Below are 19,341 nucleotides of genomic sequence, written 5' to 3' on the forward strand. Positions count from 1 at the left end.
CTACGAACGCCGGGCCCACCAGGTTGAAGCCTGAGACCTATCTGGTTGCAAACATACCTGGAATTCTCCCCAGGATAACAGAGGGTCCATTGAAAACCCATGGAAAGCAGCTGGTGTGTGCAGACAGCTTGGGTCCCCCTTCCCTTATGCAGTTTCTTAGGGGTCCTTTGGCTGAAGTCAATGGCAAGGTCTGCATGAAGCCAAGGAGAGATAAATTCTAACAGGGCTCTCATTTGCTCTGTGACGTCCAAGAAGAAAATGAACCTCCTTCAGGATCAGTTTTGCCATCCATAATTCAGAGAGGCAACACCACCAATTACCGGGAATTAAGGAGACAAGAGTTGATCATGCATGTAAAACCCCACGACTTGGCACATAGTAGGACACTCGATAAATGTTACTTTCCTGCCCTGACTCCCCGGCATTTCCTAGTATGCCATCAACAACAGCACTTAGGCTCCTGATGGCAACTTGTGCAAATGGCAAAATATGATGTTCCAGCTCGAGAGACTTTCACGGCGGTCACTTTTACTTTGGGGTAGCTAGACAACCATGGGATTCATCTTCTGCGTGAGCTCTGGGTCTCCAGTAAAACGCTCCCGTGCGTCTTCTCTGAGACCTTACCCCGTGTCAGAAGCAAACGCCAGATAGTTCTGCCCGAGCGGCTTACTCTGGAAGCAGAAGACCCAGGTCAGTTTGAGGCCCACAGCCTAGCTCCGCTCTGGGACCCAGCGCCCTGCACAGAGTAGGCATTTTCCTGCATGCCTGGTCAATGAATTGGTGTTTGAACTTGGGAAAACAGTCAACACCAGGCCGCCTCGTCCTAGGATGTGGAGCAGGAACATGAAAGGTCTATGTTCCAAGACATAAGCATCTTTAGTAAGAAGATGAGACCAGCAAAAACGACCCTATATGTAATTAAAAATGGAAACCATCCTAGCCTGTAAGAGAACCAATGAAGCTGAAGAAAGCGCAGCTTTTCCTGCAATAATGATTTTAATTCGTGTTTTATTTATTTTTTTTTCAACGTTTATTTATTTTTGGGACAGAGAGAGACAGAGCATGAACGGGGGAGGGGCAGAGAGAGAGGGAGACACAGAATCGGAAACAGGCTCCGGGCTCCGAGCCATCAGCCCAGAGCCCGACGCAGGGCTCAAACTCACAGACCGCGAGATCGTGACCTGGCTGAAGTCGGACGCTTAACCGACTGCGCCACCCAGGCGCCCCTAATTCGTGTTTTAAATGGTGGTCAACAGAAATATTTGGGGAGAGAAAGAAGATAACACCTGCTTTGCTGTACCTCGAGCCCGTGTAGTCATGCCTGCGATGCAGCTTGGTGCCAGTCCTGGGGCATCCCGTGCGTCTGTCCATCACAGGCCACATTACTCCTTGTTGTGATCCCAGGTTTGCTTGTCTGTCTGTCCATCCACCCTGAAACCTCCTGGGGGGCAGGCACCGGCATGAAGCATGTGTCTGACACAAAACACTCAGTGAATGTCTGTAGAAGGAAGGAACTAGTTCATATAAGATGTCCTCTCTCAATTTGCTGGTGTGTCCCAATCTGAAAATGACCCCTCATAAACTGGTCTCACTGTCTGTCTGCCTCCGTCTGTCTGTGTCTCTGTCTTTTCCTGTCTGATCTCGTCATCTCTTTGTTTCTCTCTGTTTCTGTCTCTGTCTCCCTCTCTCAGCACGGTGCTACCAAGGAGGGAGGATTGAAACCTGATTGGTCAAAATGACTTGACTTGTTCCCATGTGTCTATTGGGCCCCATGTGAACACCCCAGGAAGCTCCCTGCCGCCATGGTAATGTCTCAGATGATGCTATCTGGTGGCCCACATCTCACGCCAGAGACAACGCCTGCTCCCAGAGAATCCTCGGCCATGTCCCACCCTCTTTATGTCTGTGAAAAGCAGGTTGGGAGAGGCAAGGCTGATCTTCCTTGAAGCCTGGGTGTTGTGTTGTATGTTTGTTTTCTTTTTTCTAAAACACTACACCTGGAGAACATTTTTATGTGCCTCTTGCCAAACCTGAAACCTGGTGTGAGAATGGTTAGTGATCTTCGGAAAAGCAGGGCCTCAAGTGGCACCAGAGTAAGGGGACCACTCCCAGCGCCACATGTCTTCAGCCGCCAGAAACGACACCTTGTCCTCAGGGTAGGAGCGGCTGGGGCGAATGGCACAGAATCTTCCAGTATCACTTTTCATTGTTACCTTAAAAGAAACAACTTAACCAGTGGATATGGCCACCGTAGCCTGTGTTTTGCCTGAGTTGACTGGTCAACGGAGCCAACCCATCACTAAATGAGTGGACACATAATATATCCATATAGAATCTATTCGTATAAATGCCTTCCCTTCCCTTTTCTTAGCAGCCATTTGTTTTAAGTCTCTACTGACGGCAAATCCCGTGGCTTCTCATCTCACCTACCGTTTCGGATGCGGACGACCTTAAAGACAAGGTACAAATACCACCTCCCCCCATTCGTTCCACCCAAGTCCCTTAAGGACAGGTATGTCCTTGAAATTTAGATCACATCATTTATCGATGAAAAAGATACAATGACAAAACTGTCTCTGAGTCTTCATCACCCAAGTGGAACTCTCTGGAGGATTTTTAGGAGGAAGCACACCTGAGGGTATTTCTCACCCTCTGTCGTGAAATCTGGAGCACCAGCAGGGTTGTGAAGACAGGTGGGCAGCGGGGCGCTGAGGACAAAAGCAGAGCTCACCATGGGACAGGGGATTTGTCCTGTGCATCAGCCCCATCTTCAAGCGCTCCATGGAAGCTTCTGGAACATTCCGTGGTGGGGATAATTTTAGCAGCATAAAGGACCGGGGGGGGGGGGCGGGGCGGGGATCCTCGAGGATCCTAACACTCCCCCCCGCCCCCCTCCCGGTCCTTTATGCTGTTAAAATTATCCCTCGTTCAGTTTTGTGCTGAGTGTCTTTGGTTGTGGCCTCACCCCTCCCCGCTCCAGATCCGTTCTCCACCTTTCTCCGCTCAGCTCGGTGCTCCGGGGTGGGGGGTGGGGTGCCCCCCAGCTTGCACTGGGTCAGGCTATGAGTGCCCCTGGGGGGAGATGAGACGGGGGAGAGGCCTGCCTCCCCCTCCTCCCTGTGTGATCACTGTGGGCCACTTGTGCCCCTTGACTGAAGGTCACCGCTCACCTCTGCACTGTCCCCACAGCCTGTCTCTCATCTCGCTTTCTCTCTGAGCTTGGAAACACTCCCTTTCCTTACGCCTCCGAGCAGCCTCCCAGGAAACGACCCAAGTGATACAGGTTTGTGGACCCAGCAGACTCACAGCGGATGTGTTTCTCCGAGGTGTCCCAAGGTCTGCGTGGAGTGGAGCCTCCTTTGTCATTTTCTGCTGCTCCCCTTGGACCCAGTCAGGGCTCCCAGAGAAGAACATGATTGACCTTTATCCTTTTCCTGGGAGAGACTAAGCTGGGGAGGTAAGCGCCCCATCAGACCTTGCTCCTCTCCCCCTAGCCCCGTTAACTCACTCTAGACCCCTGAACTGGAGTCAAGCTGTGCAAAAAGGCAGAGCACTGGACCAAGAATCCAGCACCGGACCGAAGCTCTTTTCCTACCCTGTGACTTTGACTTACATGCACGCTTCTTCCTTGGGGTCGTCAGTCAAATCAAGACGGCAGCCAGAGTCTGCTTCCTCATCAAGCCCTCAAAGCATGGGAAAGACGGATGAAGACAATTTAAAATTCATCTTGCAATAAACCAATACACGCGTTCTTGTTTGGTTGGTGTAACTGTAGCCTCTGCAGCTAGACGAGGAGTCCTCTGGGTCTGAATTTGGGGATTGTGTACAGTTTTTTATTTCTCTGCACGATCTGCCCCAGTGCCAAGGCACCTGAGAGCTTATGAGACCGTCGCTGATCCACAGCTACTATTTTCTTTGTGATTTTTGAAGGAAAACAGAAGATTGTCTTCTGGGACTTCTAAGAGGCACACAAAAGGAACCCACTCACATTTCAACTCAAGCTTAGTGGCAGCGTGAGTGGCACCAAATTCTGGAATTACAATTGTGCAAAATCAAGTCATACTTGAGTGGGTACTCCTAAAATAAATTAATCTAAGGGGAAACTGTCAAATATAACTGACTGTCTTAACTTACTTGCCCTTATCTGTGTCTACTATAGAAGTTGGTAAAGCTAAAAAAAAAAAAATTCACTTTCCTAGATCCTCTTGCATCTAAGAATGGCCATGTGACTCAGTTCTCACCAACAAGATATAAGTATTTCAATGGTACCATCAATTTTTCTTCTTATTTTTTTCCCATCTTGGAATGCAGACATGATGGCTGGAACTTCAGCAGCTATCCTGGTAAGATGAGGTAACAGAAACAAGGAAAACACCAGAGATTTGCAGAGGTGCTGACCTTGATATTTTTAAGCCACCAAACTAATTTAAGAAACACCTACCTCCAGAGGGAAGGGGGGAAGGGTATGTTAACCCTTATTTGTTTAAGCCACAGTTAGTTGGTTATTCTGTTGCTTGTCGCGAAAGACATTCCTATCTGACACAGTGCACAGTGTCAGTAAAATAACCTTCTGTTCTCTAACACGTCATTGGCTTTGTAAGTTGAAATCTGTGTAGCGTAAGATTTTTTTTTTAAGTGATAAAGCTCTATCCGGATTAATTTGAACCTGGTTCATTCCACCCTTGTCTAACACCTATAACCCCTCTTACCGTCTTCTTCACAAGTCCTGGAGCTCTTTGAGGAGAATTGTGTTGCCACTTGTATTCTTAGATATCAACACGCATTTTTCACGTAACCGGCATTGAATTAAAGATGGAGGTCTAAAGAAAGAAAAGAGACTTCAGAAGATCCGGAGAAGATATTACCAGTAACTGCCATTTACCGAGAGACTACCATATGCAAAGCAGTTTCTAATCACTGTATCAGGCACATCATATCTCTATTAAGCAAGCATTCTTATCCCCATTTTATACATGAAAACCCTGAAGCTCAGAGAGTTTTCACAATCTGGCCAAGATCCTGAGGCTTACGAACCACACGGAGAAGATGTGAATGCCTCGCCCCGCTGCGCGAAGGATGGCGCCCCTGCGAGAGAAATCAGACTACAGAGACCACCCAGAGGACTTTGTTCTTCTCATTTTAGCATCCGAAGGTGCCAGCTAACCCAGCCAGGGGCCGACTTGCATTCAAACGGATTCTGCTTGAAACCTTCAAAATGCCTCCTACTCCATCCTTGGAGGGTTCAGACGGGGATGGTTTGGAGCCATTGAGAAAGTGGCCCGTTTGCACTCTCTAATTTGCATGCTGGATGTCTATTGAAAGTTGCTATGGTGATCCGTTTGACCAGAAATTTCCGCTGAATCATCCCAACACATGTATAAAAACATAAATGTGGTCAGGGGACCCAGAGCCCAGCCGCCAGGAGAGATGTCTCCATTTTTCGCTTGTGACTCACTCGCGGTCACGCGTAGGCCCAGCTGTAAACCTCTGTGGGCAGGTGTCAGTCCCTGGAGAGGTTCTGCTCAGCAAGACACATTGAAATTGCCCCTGGGGAACCTGAAGACTGAAGAGGGAGACGCGGAAGCCACTCTGAGCCCCACCCTGCTCCCCTGGGCCGTGCCGGAGCTGCTGGCCTCGGCAGTGGATGTCTCGGTGTGCAGACCCCTATACACGGAGGCCGATAAGCGTCCGGGAGCAGAGCCCCGGGAAGCAGATGTGGGATTGGGGGGCAGCAAGGAGAGGGAGCCATTAGCACAGTGCACCATCCAGGTGGCTGACTGCGGCAGGCATCCGTTTTTGGAGCTGCCCTGGAGACCTGGGGGCAGGACCACCGTGGTGATGGTGCATATGGACTCAGGTTCACATCTCTCTGTGCTGCGTGCAGTTCCTTGGCAAGTTTCTGAACACTGATGCTGATTTCTTTGTGCATAGGAAGGTAGAAAAGACGGGCGCCTGGGTGGCTCAGTCGGTTAAGCGGCCGACTTCGGCTCAGGTCACGATCTCGCGGTCTGTGAGTTCGAGCCCCCGCGTCGGGCTCTGTGCTGACAGCTCAGAGCCTGGAGCCTGTTTCAGATTCTGTGTCTCCCTCTCTCTCTGACCCTCCCCCATTCATACTCTGTCTCTCTCTGTCTCAAAAATAAATAAATGTTAAAAAAATTTTTTTAAATAAAAAAATTAAAAAAAACATTAAAAAACATTAAAAAAAAAGAAATGTAGAAAAGAATACCTCTTGTGGCTTAAAAGCAAAGAATATACACCACAGAGCCTCACACAGTCCAATGTGCAGTATCTCCTGAGTGCATTTTGTTTTCTTTCACTATACTTCACTAAAGACGTGCAACTAAAGGAAACTGTCGTTCTGTGAATCAGGATTAGGAGCTTATGGACAAATAGTATTTAAAAATTTAAACATATCTCTAAAAAAAAAAAAAAAAACAAAAACTACCCTTTATTTTTTTCTTTGGAAGTAGACATTCCGTGGCATTTGACCTTCACCTGATACATGTATGTGCAACTAGGTGTGCATGCATATGGAGGGGTCCTTACAGATAAGCAGGTGTAGATACATAAACAGTTGATTGCCTAGTTTCCTTTTGCTGCTTGGAGACATTTGAGGGATGCCACTGAAGCGGGGGGCAGGGTTGTTTGGGACAAGATAATCTCCCTTGTCAGGGGATTATCAGGGCAGGCTGTTGGAGCATTGGTCAGGAGAGATGCTGACGTCGATTTTTAAAGACTGTGTGACCCATTACATTAGCAAGAGTTTAGAAAGACGGATACAACTTTTCAAGAAAATACATTGTCGTATCAGAGCCCTAAAATATTTATACCTTTCGGCGTATGTGTGAGTCAGCATTCACCAGAGAAACAGAACAAATAGGAGATGGATATAGATACAGATTTAGATATATAGATACGTAGATATATGGATGTAAATATATACACACACACATATATACACACACGCTATATAAATACATATCATGTCCTATATATCCTTTCTCTATATATCTATATATTCTATTAGATAATCTTGCGTGTATATATATACATATATATCAGTGACTAGATATATGTGTATCCACATATATCTTCTGAAAGAAGACTTAACATAAGGAATTGGTCATACGATTACAGAGGCTGGGAAGTCCCTCTGTCTGACCTCTGAGGCAGGCTGCAGACTCAGGAAAACTGGTGACATAATTCAGTCTGAGTCCGAAGGCCCAAGAAGCCAGGTTGCTGATTGTTTAAGTCCCAGTCTGAGGACAGAAGATGAGATGGGCTGTCCCAGCCCCTGTCGTGAGACAGAAAAATAAATAAATAAATAAATAAATAAATAAATAAATAAATAAATAAAAGAGGTAGAGGTATCCCTCCTTTCTCCTTCCGTTCTGTTCAGACCCTCCATGGGTTAGATGGTGCTGACCCACACTGAGGAGGACCATCTGCTGCTGTACTGAACCCACCGATTCAAATGCTGATCTCATCCGGAAACGTCTTCAAGGCATACCCGGAAATCGTGTTTCATCCGGACACCCCATACTAGCCCACTGAAGGTGATACGTAAAATTCGCCCCCACAGCCTAGTGACCTCAGTTTCTTGATATTTATCTTAGGTAAGTTATCAGATATTCAGCAGTGATGTCCAAGGATAGCGATCAAAGCAGTATGGACATTACTGAAAAATTAGAAAGGGTGTTAAGGTCCCAAATGAGCAAAATAGCCAAATTTTTTACAATCACGTGATTAAATGTTATGTGGCCAACAAAGCTGTGCTCCGTGATCTGGGAAAGCGTGGATAGTAGATTATGAACTGAAAAGTTAGATACAAAAAGGCAGATTCAACCTGATCCCAGTTTTGTTAAAAATATCCTTTAGTTACAGATCTGTATATCTGTGTATGTATTTTTGTGTTTTTCAAAAATCTTTTAATATTTGTTTTTTATTATTTTTGGGAAACAGAGATAGAGCACGAGTGGGGGAGGGGTGGAGAGAGAGGGAGACACAGAATCCGAAGCAGGCTCCAGGCTCCGAGCGGTCAGCCCGGAGCCTGACATGGGGCTCGAACTCACAAACCGCAAAGCCATGACCTGACCCGAGATCAGACGCTTAGCTGACTGAGCCACCCAGGCGCCCCTGTGTACATATGTCTGTATACTCAATACAAAAAAATAACTTCAAGGAAAACACTATTAACAATCACTGTTTTCTGTTTACAAACAGTGGTTATTAATGCTAAAATCTTCACTTATTTTATATCTCCACAGTTTCTCTAATGAACAAAACCTTCTCCTAATCAGACAAAGAAGCAATAAATATGAGTTATCAAAATGCAAAAGAAGTCAGACTTTTGAATCCTGGTCACTTTTCTTTAGCATAATCTTTCTTCAAAACGCAGTGAGATCTGCCTCCAAAAGGTGAGGGTCTGGCAAGCAGTGGGGCCATCAGCGTCACGGGAAAGTCCTTTGACGTGTGGCCTCTGACCCCAAGGACGGACCGGGGAGGAGGGTGGCCAGGTGGAGGGGGCCGATGGGGATGTGTGACCCCACTGCACGACAGCCACCAGAGGACGGTGTGGAGCGTTGGTCAGTCTCCTGAAAATGCAAGGGGAATGTGTCACTTTGGATCTTTGGGGGTGCAACTCTGACCATGAAGGAAGATGGAAAACTAGAAGCTCCCAACATCCTGATGTTCTGCCTTCTCCGTGTTGTCTCCTACGACGATGCCTCCACTCTGGTGCCCCTCCCCTCCTCTCTGTGGCCCCGTGCCTGGGTGCTGCAGCGGGCTCTTCTCGCGTTGGGCCCAACGGGCTGCTCACTCACCCTGGGGTTCTCCGTGGGACAGCCGCTGTGCCCTCTTCATCCACAGAGCCAGAGGGTTAGAAGAGTGACCACGGTGGCACCCACCAGGGGGATTTCTGAGGCCCACCAGGCAGAGACCAGGTGCACAGGTAAAAAGACTTCAGAATTGTAGTCAGAAGACCTTGGTAGTAATCTTTCTCTACCAACCTGACAAGCTGTATGGCCTTGAACACGTATCTTACCTTCTCTGTATTTCAGTTCCTTGACCTATATAACCAAAAGGGAATAATATGCAGCTTACTGGCTCACCATGAGAATAAAGTAAGTCTCTTAGAGCTATAATAGATTTCAATTGCTACATCACGAACACCATGAACTTAGCTTAAAACAATGTGCACCTATTATATCACAGTTCTGCAGGTCAGAAGTCCAAGTGGGCTCAGCCGGGTTCTGTGTGGAGAGGCTTCTACAAGACCAAAATCAAGGTACCAGCTAGGCTGAGCTCCTCCCTGGAGACCTTGGGGAAGAAACCGTTTTCAAGCTCATTCAGATTGTGGGCACGATTAATTTCTCTGGAACTGCAGGATTCAAGACCCCATTTCCTGGCTGGCTGTCAGGTGGGGGCCACTCAGCTCTTGGAGAACACCCACATTCCTTGTCACATGCCCCCTGCATCTTCAAGCCAGCGATATCAGATCAAATCCTTCTTGTCCTTTGAATCTCTCCAACTTCCCCTTCTGCTTCCAGCTAAAGAAAACCCTCTACTTTCGAAGGACTCGTGGAGATTTGAGAAGACGGTGTATGTAAATCAGGTAGAAGAATGATTCATTCAATAGATGATTGACCCGGGTCAACTTTTGGGACAAATACAGGGCACCATATATAAAAGGTTCTAAATAGACTTTCGTGGAATAAATGAGTGGGTGAATGCATGAATGAGTGAGCAAATGGGAAAAACCATCAAGGAAGTGAAGAGTTCCTGTTTTGGAGGGGATAAGGAATCGGCAAGAGGCAGTTCCAACGGCAAGGGGGACATTCTGATATGAACTCCATCAATCCACACGAAGTGAGGGTGCAGTTAACACAGCCGCTCTGTAAGTGTTCATCCTGCAGCGTGACAGCACCTGGAGGGTGTTTTCTGAGCCGGGATTCTCTGCTCAGAACACACCCAGCTCTGAGGCCCCAGGAAATCTTATTGGCAATTAGGGCCAAAAGAGCAAATCTCTGTCTCTGAGCCCTTATCCCCTTAAACTTCAAATTGCTCTTGGGATCGTTGTGTTGCTTCAACACGGGTTCTGCGCTTGTGGGCCCGGCTCCCTTCCCACGGGAGAGAGGTTCTGGCTGGAGGGAATTTTGTGGTAATGCCCGCAATGGCTTCAATGTCTGTAATCTTAGAAGTTGTCTGAGCATCATCAAATCGTGACCAGCAGGGGTACTAGCTACACAACAACCCGGGTACCAGAAAGAAACAGAACAAAGATGAAAACTGGTATCTGATGGATGGAGGCCTTCCTGGTAAACTCACAAACACCTTGGGCTGTCAGACTTCCTCCAAAGGGTTTTTATAACTTCCTGAAAATGCTTTAGCATTGGGCTTTAATTAAACACTTAATATGCATCATGCAAATTTATTGATTCTGCCACAGGGAAAAAAAGAAAAAAGATGAATCCTGTATTTGGACATCTCCAGCTAAGATGACTGGTATTTTCACAGGCTTTGCTAATGGGGCCTCGGGTTGCACCCTGCCAAGTTTGAACGGCCCTGCAGGAGCTGAAGAGCATCCCGGATTGGAAAGGCAATGGCTAGAAGCAATTGCCTTCATTTCTGCTTCCCAGACGCAGTCCTAAGACTGAAGATGTAGGAAGTGCAACTAATGGGAAGCCCTTGCCAATGAACCCCCTTTGTCAGAGGATTTTCTTCTCTGATCATCTGTTTCCCCTCCTGCTGCCGTGTCTACTCTGAAGTTCTGATCTTTGGAGAAGAGGAGCCAAGCAGCCCAGAAAAATACCATAAGGGGCAAGATGGAAATGGGTCCATAAGGGGCAAGATCAATCATACCGCCTGCCTGATGTCACGTGGTTGGGAATCCCATGAAGGTGGTATTGACTAAGTTTTTGGAATAATGCAATACCTGCTAAACCTACTATTCTCGTAAAGTACAGATGTATCACAAACTACTTTGGGTTCCCATTTTTCCAATGTTGTTGTTAAAATGGCTTCTAAATTCATAGAGGTCTCACTTCCTGCCTTAGTAAAGAGGAATCAGGTCAAACTATTGAATGAGCGGGGATTGCAAACTGCTGTTGGCTGTTCTCAGCACCCCCATTCACTGAACAAGACAGTAGCTATAGGGCAGTGGTTTTCAAATGGCCAGTTTTGCCCCGCACCCACCAAGGGGTTTAGGTAATGTCTGCAGATAATTTTGGTTGTCACAACTAAAGAAATCGGAGGATGAATTGCTACTGGCACCAGTGGGTAAAGGCCAGGGATGCATAAATATCCCTCAGCTCACAGGATAGCCTCCCCCAGAAAGAAGTATCTAACCCCAGATGTCAATAGTGCTGAGGTTGAGAAGATATAGAGACAGAAGAAGGTCTGCCCTACAGGTTAATATATTAGGTGGCCATCTAGAAGGAGAGACTAAAAACAAACACATAGGGGCACCTGGGTGGTTCAGTCGGTTAAGCGTCTGACTTCGGCTCAGGTCGTGATCTCGCGGTTCGTGAGTTCAAGCCCTGTGTCGGGTTGTATACTGACGGCTCGGAGTCTGGAACCTGCAGCCGCTTTGGATTCTCTCTCTCAAAAATACACATTAAAAAATAATAAATAAATAAATAAATAAATAAATAAATAAATAAATAAATAAAAGAAACAAATAAAATCTTTGATATGAAAACCTGGTGGGGATTCTGCCATTAACCAGCTGTGTGGTCTTAAGCAAGTGAATAGACTAAATTCAACTTACGTGTTCATTCATTTGGCCAGCTTGTGAAGCGTGGCAAGTGCTTTCTTCTTCTTCTTCTTCTTCTTCTTCTTCTTCTTCTTCTTCTTCTTCTTCTTCTTCTCCTTCTCCTCCTCCTCCTCCTCCTCCTCCTTCTTCTTCTTCTCCTTCTTTTTCTCCTTCTTCTTCTTCTTCTTCTTCTTCTTCTTCTTCTTTTAAGCTTATTGACTTATTTGGGGAGGGGAGGGGCAGAGAGAGAGGGATATGGAGAATCCCAAGCAGGCTCCATGCTTTCAGCATAGAGCCCAATGCAGGGCTTGAACCCACAAATTATGAGATCGTGACCTGAGCTGAAATCAGGAGTAAGACGCTTAGCTGACTGAGCCACCCAGGCACCCCAAGGGTAGCATGTTCTAATTGAGGCAGAGGAAACAAAATAAATGATGCATGCAAAGGCTCAGTCAGAAAAGAGCCAGTGTCCAGGGAAGGCCTGAGTGACTGGACAAGACTCAACAAGAGGGATAAAGGAGCAGAGACCCTTGTGGCCCTTCTAGACCTTCAGAAGCTGTGCTTGTATTCAGGAGTAATGAACTCTTCAAGCAGCGAGTAACATATGCCTTAATGCCACCTTACTAGATCCTATCTTGTCCTTCTTGTTCACCACGCAAGCTGTAGAGGTATCTGTTGGATGAGAGACTTTGCTCCCTACTGCTGTGATGGGGAGACCTGACCGGGGGGAGGGGGGAACCCTAAGGGGCAAGGAGAAAACTCAAGAGGCCATTGTGTGGTCCTGGGTAAAGAAGACGGAAAATAGGTAATTTCTCAAACAATGAAACACGGTGTGATCAGATAACCCAGCAGTTCTGCTCTTAGTTATATACCCAAGAGAAATGAAAATACACATCTGTGCATAGCAGCCTTGTTCATAATGGCCAAAGGTGGAAACAACCCCACTGTCCATCACCAGGTGAATGGATTAACCAAATGTCGTGCATTCGTACAATGGACTATCACTCAGCCACCGAAAGGAATGAAGTACAGATACATGCTACCGTGTGGATGAACTTTGGAAACATTATGCTAAGAGGACCACATTTTGTGTAATTCCATTTATGTGAGTGGTCCAGAATTGGCAAACCGATAGGGACAGAGAGTAGTCCGGTTGCTGGGACCAGGGAGATGGGGAAATGGAGAACGAATGCTCGCGGGTCTGGGTTTTTTGTGGAGGTGATGCAAATGCCCTAGAAGTAGACAGTGGTGATGGTTGCCCGATCTTGTGAAGGTATTTTAAAAACACTGAACTGCGCAGGGCGCCCGGGCAGCTCGGTCGGTTAAGCCTCGCACTCCTGATTTCAGCTCAGGTCATGATCTCCCGGTTCATGAGTCCGAGCCCCGCATCGAGCTCTGCGCTGACAGAGCAGAGCCTGTTTGAGAATCTCTCTCTCTCTCTCTCTCTCTCTCTGTCTCCTTCTTTTTCTGCCCCTCCCCCACTCACGCTCATGCGCTCTCTCTCTCAAAATAAATGAATAAACATTAAAAAGTTAAAGCACTCAACTATACATTTTACGTGGTTGAATTGGGCAGAGCCTGAATTATAGCTCAGTAACGTTTTTAGGAAGGTGGTGAACGCACATGGATGGTGATGACAGAGGCACGTGGGACCCCACACTTGGAGACTGAGGCACGTGGGGGACGGAAAAGCAAGCAGGCAGCCGCCCGATTTCTCAGTTGCTGCTGCTGCTGCTGTTAGCCATTCCTTTCTGGTGCCACATTCAATAACTACATCTGGTTGTCTCAAAGTCTACCTCCTTCTTCTCATTGGAGTGTCGGGGGGGAAATGCTTTGGGGAAGGAGAGCTGCTTTTTTTTAAGAGAAATAAAAAAATTTTTTTCAGTAACCTTTTCACTCTTGGCTTCCAGAAGACTTTGACCTTGGACCCCATGGATGCTGGGAGGGGTGGGTAGACTCAGGTGAGGGAAAGGTTGAAAATGCAGCAGGTTCTGCATGGAGCGGATGTGGTTTCACTGCATGTGGAAGCTGTGTTTCACTGCAGCTTCTCCAGACAGTAGGCAGCGTACCGAGAGAATCACGGTGCTTTCCTTTACTTAGAAACTTAGCAGTTTTGTACACGTAGAAGTATGGCTTCTGGTAAAGTCAAAAACAGAAAGAACATTCTTTGGCGCTATGAGATAAGAAAGAAAGAAAGAAAATGATCCAGGAACACATAATTCATTAACATAAGACATCCAAGTCTCCTGTCATTTAGGGGGTAGGGAGCATGTGAGGCTGGTTTTAACTGTGCTGTGAAATAATAAACAGGCTACGATTCTACAAGCGTGTTCAAGGCCAGAGCAGAAGCCGAGTGACCTCGGTGGGTCCTGAGACAAAGACATTCCCTCCAGCCCGAGGGGCCACCCAAGAAACACACTCATATTCACAGCAATATCTAATTTCCAGAGTCACGGACTTTTTATCCATCCATCCCTTTGTTCAGGAAGCAAAGCATTTGCTACCACAGGGCATCTGGAGATACGAAGATAAGACCCCACCCCTGCCCTCAAAGAGCTCACAAGTATATGAAGAAGGCAGATAGTCGATGACAAGCTGTCAAAGAAGTATTCACAGTGCGGGGGGCATCCGCTCCTTGGGGGGGGGGTGGCGCGTTATGGAGACGCGAGTGGCCTCTTATGCGGCGCCCCATAAACCATGCGCCGGGAGTATGGGAAAGGAAAATAACTGCTCTCGATCATTCCTTCCTTTTCTTATAGTCAGACATCATCTGAAGTCTGCCCCAGAAGTTGAAGACCTGGGGTCACTCTCTCGGGATTTCACAAGGCTTAGGTTAGACCTCAAGGCCAATCATCCCAAAGCCAAGTGGTTTGGCAGTCTCCATGCCCTCCACCAGACCCCTCCGCTGACCCTGGCTTCCCATCAGGGGAGGCAGTGGGGAGGTGGGTTTTGTTTCCCAAGCCTGCGCCCGGCTCCCCACACTCTGCGCCCTGCCCCCGCAGTGCTCAGTCATCTGGCTCCTGGTGTGGGAGGGTGCTCGCCACATGCTGGTCTCCGAGCCCAGGCTCCTGGCCCCGCAGCCCGCCCCCGCAGCCCCTCCGTGCCCAGCCTTCTGCCTCACCTACTTCCTTCTTTCCCAGGCGCTGCTGCGCCCACCTCCTTGGCAGGTGGCCCGGCACGGTTGACCTACCGGGGACCTGTGATTTAAGCCAGGACGGGTGCGTCAAGGGAGAACCCAAGCTGTGGTCCCCCTTGCCATCCCCGGGGCCCCTCCCGATTTCCTGGTTGCTGGCTTGGAGGCCGCGAAGGAACAGCCAAGCCATCCCATCTGAAAAAAAAAAAGAAAAGAAAAGAAAAGAAAAGAAAACCAGCTTGGGACCAGAAAACTGAACAAATTTAATACAGAAGTCACCGAGACAGGATAAACAGGGAAGCCTGCGGTCTGTGTCGTCCTCACAGAGTGACTTTTCCCGTTACTCTCAGACTTCAACCCAATTAGAACCCGGCTAATTAGTTTTGTGCGAGGCACAACAGTTGGGGGAAAAGGTCACTTTGGTATATGATTTTCTTTCTCTCTCTTTCTCAGCCACAGAACTTCCTCCAAAGAACGAGCATTAACCTCCGGTTCTCAGAAGCAAAACAAGCCAAGTCACACATTTCTATGAATTCTCTCCGTAAGCTGAGGATTAGTAATAATAGCTAAAGCCGTGTCTGTTGAGTGAGCGTAGATGGCAGGCTCCTCACAGATCTTGAGAGTAACGGGGCCTCCCAGAGTCGTGGGGAGCCCGGCTCATGTCTAAGGAAACCAGGTCTCCGCCAGGATAAGGAAGAGAGGCGATGTCCTCAGGAGAGCCAGGATCGGGTCCTGGGCTTGCCCGCCAGCGCCATCATGGCTTGGGCAAGATTTTTCCTCTCCCAGCGCGAATCCCAAAGCCATGTGCAAAAGAGTGATTAGCTGTAAGGATAAAATACATGTTGGTGGATGGTTTTATTGAATCCAAGTCTTTGTGCCACAGAGATGATACTCCAGGAAGTATATCGACACCTCCCAAGGGCTCCCAAGATGGAAGGAAGACCATGTGTGACTTGTGGCTGCCATGTACCAGGCACCGTGTGGCCCACTGCCACATGCTTTGCAGTGGAAAGAGCTTTGGAAAAAAATACAGACACATGTGTAGACATCTGGGAGGGCAGTTCTGTGGTCCTCAGACGGCTCTGACATTTTACGGAGGAGCCTGGAGAGCCAAGATGGCTCCCGCAAACATCCTGTCCTCAAGCGTTTGCCAAGACAAGGTGTAAGTACTTCCTGCTTTCAAGACTGAGAAAAGCCTTGTCTCTGAATATACTGTCATTGCAATTATGTCGTTAAGCTACATGAGGTTAGATGGCCACATAACGTCATACCAGCAAACTTGAAAGCACAGTGCCCTCACCCCAGGTGTTGCTTCCTCACCCCCATCACGGTGTCTCTATTCTCTGTTCCTATGAGATGCAAACATGAGCACAGTTGGAAGTCCCAGCCATATTTATCCCCGTATCTCTCCTCCTGCCTTTTCGTTGCTTCAGAAAGCCTTTCTCTTCCCCACTTCTGAGTGCCTAACATAAGAACTGGGGCAAAATCTATACAGACAGGAGTTTTGCCAAAAGGGCACTTGCCGTGAGAATATATCACTGTATTTGTAGGTATTAGGTTCAGTTAGATTTGTTTCTTTTTTTTTTTTTTTTTTGGTAAGTTTATTTATTTCTTTATTTATTTAGACAGAAAGAGGCAGACAGAGAGAGGGAGAGGAATCCCAACAAGGCTCTGTGCTAACAGTGCCAAGCCCGATGTGGGAGCTCGAACTCACAAACCACGAGGTCATGACCTGATCCCAAACCAAGAGTCCTATGCTTAACCGGCTGAGCCACAGGCACCCCTAGATTTTTATTTCTAAGAGCTGGAGATCAGCACAGTGCAGAATGAGGGGAGCATTCATCATATGGCACACTCACTGTTTCCGGAAGAGCTCTTTGGTCCCTAAACTGGACTGCCCCGGACACACCTTTAAACTTTCGAGAGGCTATTCGAGTCCATTTAGATTGGTTGGTTCTCACAGAACAACAGGCAGACCAGGAAGGATGAGTTTCTTGACATGGGCTTCTGTCTGTGAGGTGTTCTGTCACCATGAAGCCTGGTAGAAACTCGATGAAGATGCTGGGAGGAATTTTATTCTCCCTCAGCTGAAACCAAATAATCACAGTGCATTCCGTATGTAGTAGAGTCTCCTAGAGATCTGGAGATACCAGTGAGGGAAAAAAATAATAATACTCCACGAGATCTTCACTTCTGGGAAACAAAACCACAAAATGTACTGAGTGCTGGGAGTGGGGGGCATATCCACAACGAGTTTGCTTTTCTGTTCAGATTCTCAAGTTCGTTTCTTAAAGCAGTAGAAAAGTAACATAGGTTCTTTGTCACCAATAGGCTGTTCCACATGTATTCTACATGGTTGGTGTTCTTGTTATGTCTAATTGGCAAAGATATGTTTGTGCCCAGAAGGTAGTGCAAAGAAGTTCAAAAAGGTACTGTCGCCTCATTGTACTTTCATATGTGCCCTGGGACTACTAAAAATTATGGATCTGTATACAAAAGTGGATGGATGGATGGATGGATGGATGCATGGATGCATGGATGCATGGATAAATGGACAGAAAGATGGATAAACAGGTGGATGGATGGATGGATGGATGGATGGATAGATGGATGGATAGATGCATGCATGGATGGATGCATGGATGGATGGGTAAATGGACAGAAAGATGGAGAAACTGATGGATGGATAGATGGATGGATAGACAGGCATATGGGATGATATGTGGATGAGTCACAGGATTTTATCCTTTATCCACCCAACTACCACAAAGCCTGATATCCAACAAGCTTTCAATGAGTGCAGACCTAACACTTAGTAATCACAGTAATGAATCAACTGGTCACTGCCCTTCAAGACTCAGGCTTGGAGGGAACTCAAAGTCATCTGACCTACTTTGATATTTGTTTATTCATCAAAACCCAGGGATTCAGAAGCCTAAGAGGAGTCTTCATGCATCAGTAAGGCACATGTCTAGATACTTGGGGGTAACTTGAGGATCTCTACTATTCCAAGACAGTTTCTGAAAAGTCTACCCTTCGTAGGATGACACCCAAGAGTGGGGCTGGGGACCAATGAAAGAAGACTTTCCTTCTTCCAGTCTATTCGGAGATTGTCTAAAGAAAGCAAATGCCAAGCCTTTTGTTCAGTTCCCCCACCTCCTTGCCCAAGTTACTCTTTCCATCCAGCCTGAGGAGTCCCCCTGTCCTGAATCACCACCAGCAACAAGGGAGGCTGAAACCTATTCAGGGGTGGCCTCCTAGAAGAAAAGCTGGTGATGGTGATGAGCCCATAATTGTCAAGTGCATTAACCTCACAGGCCCCATACTCCTAGAAAGAGGAGTCCCAAGGAACCAAATTAGGACCAAAACAAACAAAAAGTGTGGTGTTCATGCTTCATTTCATCCTCTGTATTTCCTGTGAAGTGGTTCTGGTAGTTGTGTCATTATCATCACCATTCCATTACTCCCAAATGATGCCAATGTTGTTGGGTTGGGGAGGGTAAGAATGTGGGCAACGGGAGTGCTAGCTTTTAGAAATCCAGCTGCTCCATCGTATAACTTTCAACCAGCCCTTTCCTCCCCGTGACACAGAAAATGGACAGCAATCTCATGTCGGTGCTCAAGGTTGGGAAGCGATTCCAGTACAAAGAAAGCGCACGGACTTGTGCAATGGCCAAGCAGGACCGGCACTGCAGCTGCATTTATCGCTGGGAGTTTCTGGAAACAGATCTTTCTGACAGTAAATTACAATGCAGTTGGTGGGCGTTATATCAATGACTAGACTCTTAGTCACCTTAACGAACTGAAATCAAATGACACCGGGACGGTGCAGGGAGGTGAGATATTAGCAAGTCCGATTGCAGATGTGAACGTAATTTCAGGGGCATTTTTATAATTGCTTTTATATTTTGATTAAATGCTTCACATGATCCTAGGCTAGAAGGTGGAAGGCAGGAGTGAAGTGAGGAAACCCAAGGGTATTTATTTGCCTTCGTGTCCGTGCTGCGAGAAGGCCAGGGGAGGGGATATGCTTCCTTGCCACATAAAACACAAAATCTTCACTGTGCAGGCCACCTTGTGCACTTTCACATTCAAACACAAGACCCTGCCAACAGACCGATGCTTATTCGTGTGTAGGCAACACCAATTTGAAGACAGTTCTGAAAATTTCAGAAGTGTCACATGCATCGTTTTAAAAAGGGGGAAGGATTAAATGGCAAAGCTCTGTGACGTTTACATTTGATGCTTATCTCCTTTTCCACCTCTGTTCCAGGGCCGGTGATTCCCAGCCATGTTCTCTACCCAAAAGACCCAGGAATTCCTTAGATCTTTTCCAACTGAAGTGTCCTGTGACTCTTACGGATACAGGTTCAGCCTGGTGTCTTTTTTTTTTTTTTAATTTTTTTTTTTCAACGTTTATTTATTTTTGGGACAGAGAGAGACAGAGCATGAACGG

The 19,341-nt window shown here is 47.1% G+C and overlaps 1 long non-coding RNA gene across 1 annotated transcript in view; it reads left to right on the plus strand.

The window, feature by feature from the left end:
- The window catches only part of LOC147573352 (uncharacterized), an 802,611-nt gene extending 783,340 nt beyond the window's left edge, over positions 1–19,271 (plus strand). Inside the window, exon 12 of the long non-coding RNA XR_015244671.1 lies at positions 19,159–19,271. This is a non-coding gene — a long non-coding RNA (uncharacterized LOC147573352). The remainder of the gene's footprint in view (positions 1–19,158) is intronic.
- Positions 19,272–19,341: the final 70 nt, after the last annotated feature.

The sequence above is a fragment of the Puma concolor genome, chromosome E2 (genome assembly GCF_028749965.1).
Source record: "Puma concolor isolate L17-30 chromosome E2, mPumCon1.1.hap2, whole genome shotgun sequence".
NCBI lineage: Eukaryota > Metazoa > Chordata > Mammalia > Carnivora > Felidae > Puma > Puma concolor.